Genomic DNA, 4,808 nt, shown 5'->3' on the forward strand with positions numbered 1-4,808 from the left:
TCATTGTAAGTGAAAGTTATATTTTGTGTTGATTCGTTCAATAAAAGTATATTACTGAGTACGTGACCATTACTATTTTTATAATTTATATAAGAATATAGAAATAAAAGAAATAGATTCATTCATTTATCAAAATTATTTTTCAACAATGAGATCAGATTAAAAAAAGCTAGTCAATGAAAATGATTACCTTGTAATGCAGGCAATAATTAATGAATCTCCCACGTGTTGGAATCCCTTGGGTATCTTCGGACACGATAACTTAGCCAAACTTCGTAGCAGTGACTAAGATTTAACTAACGGTAAAGTAATCATATTATTAAACTTACCACTTGGATTCCTTGGGAGCAGGCTCCTAACGAAGCCCCTTGTAAGTTCAAAGTGATGTTTTATTTCGGTTTTATAATATAACCTTATTTTTTTGGCGACCATCCTTGTTATAATATTTATGATAATTTGTACTTTGCTTTTCGCTTTGAACGCTAAAGCTCTAAGCGTAGTGAGATGGCTGCATACTTTTTTCCGTTTAAGGGCGAAGGACTGATTATTTACTAAGATATAAAGCAGGTACTTTCCTAGAGACTGAAAAAAAGGTTACACAGATATTATATTTTTAAATATTATTTAATATACGAATTCTATTTTATTTTAGCTATAGAGGAAGAAAATGCTAAAAGAATATGCTAGAGTTATAGTACTTGTAAAGATAAAATAAAAAATTACGCCTCTATAAAGAAATAAATGTAGGATGATTGAAAATTCATCTTGTATAACAGGTGTAATGGAGGTAGGTTTCATTTTGAAAGCTTGTCCGAATGGGTAAATATGTTAGGAAAAAGAAGGGATTTCCTAAATGGAAAGACCGATAATTTGGTTTGAACCAAATTTAGAATAGTGAGCACTGGTCAAGAAGGGTTTGATAACGAAGTAGGACTAATCAGTTAGAGTTAGGAAAGGAAGGAGTGGAGATGGATAGTCTAATAATGAATACCTTTGCCATGGAATTCAATGACCAGACTGAAGCATATGTCCTGCAGGAGATCCCATCTCATTCAACGATGAAAAAGTAAAGTTCTTCATTATCCAAGATAATAAAAAATTAAAATGGATTTTTTTTTTGTACATTTGCATGAGAAATTAAACTAAAATAAAAGTAACAACAAACAACAATGAAAAGAGATTTGTGTTTGATCTGTGAGGGTTGAATATTATCAAGCATATTGTTTCTGTTACTTAACTCTTTTTTATTTAAATTATATATTTGCAAATAAATATGAAATAAACAAAATTAAAAAAAAAATTTGATAATGCAGTGCTTATCAGACATATATAGGTAAAAATATGACAGTCTGTGTTCAGTAAGTTTGTTAGATGCAAGATAATACAGTCCGGAATTTAGTGATATTTATTTATTTTCTTTAGAATAAGTCCAAGAAATAGAGGAAGAAAATAAGGGATTACCTCTATCTCTGTTATATATGTTGAATGTTTATTAAAAAAAGGTTTTATCTCCCGTCTCCTGTGCACACGCCGCACGGTGGTTCCAAATAGATACTGAACATACAACTCTTTCTTTTTGAAAAGCATAAATAAATGCTCAATAATGTCTCCTTGACATATGCAAGATTAATTTTCAATTTACGCATAATTATTTACATTTGTATACTATTCGTATCCAAGCTTGTGCCTATAAAACATCTGTGCCAAATTAGAAGAAATTTGAGATGGTAAGGTTCAAAGTGCGTTGAGGTGACGTAGAATGACCCACATTCTTGAACGTTAATTCTTTGGAATACTATATTAAAGAATCAATAATTATTTATAAACAAAAAAACTGAAAATAATGGTAGTGTTTACCGTTTTTCAGGCATTTTGTAAAAACAGAAAATAAAATGGTGAATTTGTTTTACCACACAAGTGTTATGAGCATGATTTTATTAAAATAATACTGACATACATTTTCTGAACCTTATCATCTTATAAACAATGTAAAAGGTTTCTTTCTATCTTTTTCATATCGCGGGCTTGTATGACTCAACTCTCTAATGCATTCAAAATACATAACGTAATAGTTTCATAAGTTTCTAAAAATTGATTTTTTGCCTCCTGGGTCACTGTGTGCCGTCATATGTAAAAAATCTCGACATTTATTACTAAATTTTCATAAACAATTATATCAATTAATCTTCGAATAGACAAAAAAGAATAAGAAATAAATGGCGTTGATGACAAGCAAAGTTGTACGCTATAACCGAAAGTTAGAAATAGACACAAGACTGAAAAGACAGGAAACGATTTCGACTATTACAGTACTTACTGGACAAACGATCTAAACTTCAAATTCATTGCAAAAGACTGATCTACATGACTGTAATAAGGCCAATCTGGACATACGGAGTTGAGCTTTGGGGTTCCACTAAACCTTCGAATTCCTCTCATATCCAATCCTTCGTAATATCCTCAATACACCTTACTTTGTCACAAATAAAATCATACATAAAGACCTTAATATCCCATATGTAACTGATCTAGCCCGAACCAGGTATCACTCCTTCCATTATAAACTCCCTTACCATCCAAACCCACTACTTTCTAACCTAACTTCCTCTTCCATTCCTGATAATCCTCCGAGGCACCTGGAAAGAAGATGGTCACGAGACCTGCTAATGTAAAACGTCATTAGAGTGCTACTAATGGGCAGTTTCTCAACACACCTGTATCACTTCATAATAACATACATCATATTTACTAAATGTATAATTATGTACAGTTGTAAATTCTAATAAAGATAATAATAAAAAAAATCCAGGGGGGGGGAGGGTAATAAGGCATCCGTAAATTTTACTGTCCGTAAAGTAGAAACATTTTTATCAAAGAAATCAAATAAGACTCCAAAAAAGAAAAAACTCAAAAATGGCTTTCAGCACACCACGTTGTGTGTGTACGGGATTGGAAGTCGAAAACTTGGATTTTTTGCTATATATTTGATTCGATGTATACAACACCGATGTACAAAAATCAGAGTTAAATGACTTTTAGCAAGGTAAGATGTTTCTATTTCTTGGACTAAATTAATGCCTAAAATATATTATTCTTAAGTGACGACCTGTCCCTGAATAATTTTTTTTTAATTTTCTCATTCATTATTTACCTTGCAGCTTCCTTTCCAGTCACGTTTGTGGTACTGTTCAGAAATCAAAGGAAAATAAAGTTTTAACGTCCTCCAATGTGATGGAACACAGAGCTCTCTGCTTTTATATTTTGATGCCTTCTTGTCGTAATATGACCATTCAGGGCTGAAATGAAAAAAACAAACAATACAAACAATTCGAAGATGTATAATATCAAGAAATGTTTTTATAATTTAAATTTAAGTTAGTGGATGATATTCTATTCTCATTGGCCGTTTGTAGCTGAGGGAGGTAAGGGACTGCCTCGTGACAGCAGCGGTGCTGACTTTTATTTCTGTGGCAGTCCCAGGAAATGGAGACTTGATCCCCAACCATGGTTAGAATATAGTGGTTACCTCTAAATAATCCTCTATAAGGCTCCACCTCTAACCCTATAAAGTTCTTCTTATGGTGGAGGGAGTTTTGAAGGGAAAAATAAATATTACTTTTGGTAAAGGTGACGCATGCTTTTAAGTTATTTTACCGCAGCTTGTAGGCATGGAGTGGTTGGAGAGTAATGTTCAGTTACCAGAGATGAACTGCGGATCTAGCCGAAGAAGATGTTCCGAGATACGAATAAGTTCATCACAAAGATAGAATGTTAATTTGCCTGTAAGCCCGCAATTATCTAAAAATGAGGAATCAAACAAAAAATTAATTTCGGCTGAGAAAACGAAATTCCCTTTATCCTGAAATTATTCCATCGAATTAGGATGGTAAAAGAATGACTAATAATGAAATTCGGATTCATATTACTTACAATTTTTTTGTGATTCTCAGTCTCCTGCGCTCGTGTTTCTGAAAACAAAAAAAAAAACAGCATGTTATATAAACTAGAGAAAAAAATTAGTGAAGATTTTATTAATTAGATTTTAAGTTTCAAATTCCAGTTCCAAAATTATTGTATGTCTAATACCGTACAGACTACTTAAATATTTATTTTTAAGGCAGAAAACGAAGTAATTTTAAGGTTGAAAACAATGAAGTTCTAGCATGATTAAAATTAAGTAGTTAATTTTGTTTGCAGTAGAGGGATAATTAAAAACAAAATTGTCATTATCTTTGCTAACGCTTGGTAAATGGTGCATGATATTGATATTTGAAAGAATATAAACGACTTGTAGCAGTCAGCGAGCACGAAGTGCCGCTATAACCCGCCAGTGGCCAGCACTACAAGCGTCTAAGAAGCTGTATAATTCTATATAAGTTTATCATTATAAAAATACGATCTCTTGTACATATGTATATATGTTAATATGTAATATGTAAGAATGTTAATTATAAAATAAAAAGAGATTGAGCAAAAAGATTCTACGGAACTATCTCAAGTAGAGTTAAAAGAGTGAATCCTCAGTGATAACCGATCACATGAGCCCTTCAATTGTCACCGGGATTGATCCGTTAATCCCCGTTACTGTAGCACGCAGACCTCGCTTGGAAGTAAAAGGAGTCCCCAATATTTGGGACGGGAGTACCCTGGAGAGATATCTTTGGGACAAAATCCCAATAGAGGCTCCAAAGGAGGATAAAGACAGGAGGGAGTGGCTTAGACCCTGCTTCTCCACTCCCGCGAGGAGCGGGCTCACAACTACGTGGGTGCTAGAGGTGCACCAAGCTATGAGGCTCGCCCTGATGACC

At 33.2% G+C, this 4,808-nt stretch overlaps 1 long non-coding RNA gene across 1 annotated transcript; it reads right to left on the reverse strand.

The window, feature by feature from the left end:
* Positions 1-335: 335 nt before the first annotated feature.
* On the reverse strand, positions 336-3,969 carry LOC106691722 (uncharacterized). The gene is made up of 3 exons (XR_010844991.1): positions 3,931-3,969; positions 3,152-3,296; positions 336-582 (listed from the first exon to the last, which is right to left on the reverse strand). It is a non-coding gene; the product is annotated as an uncharacterized lncRNA (long non-coding RNA).
* Between the last annotated feature and the right edge of the window lie 839 nt (positions 3,970-4,808).

Source organism: Halyomorpha halys, unplaced genomic scaffold (assembly GCF_000696795.3).
Source record: "Halyomorpha halys isolate HHAL.00 unplaced genomic scaffold, Hhal_1.1 Scaffold2826.1, whole genome shotgun sequence".
NCBI lineage: Eukaryota > Metazoa > Arthropoda > Insecta > Hemiptera > Pentatomidae > Halyomorpha > Halyomorpha halys.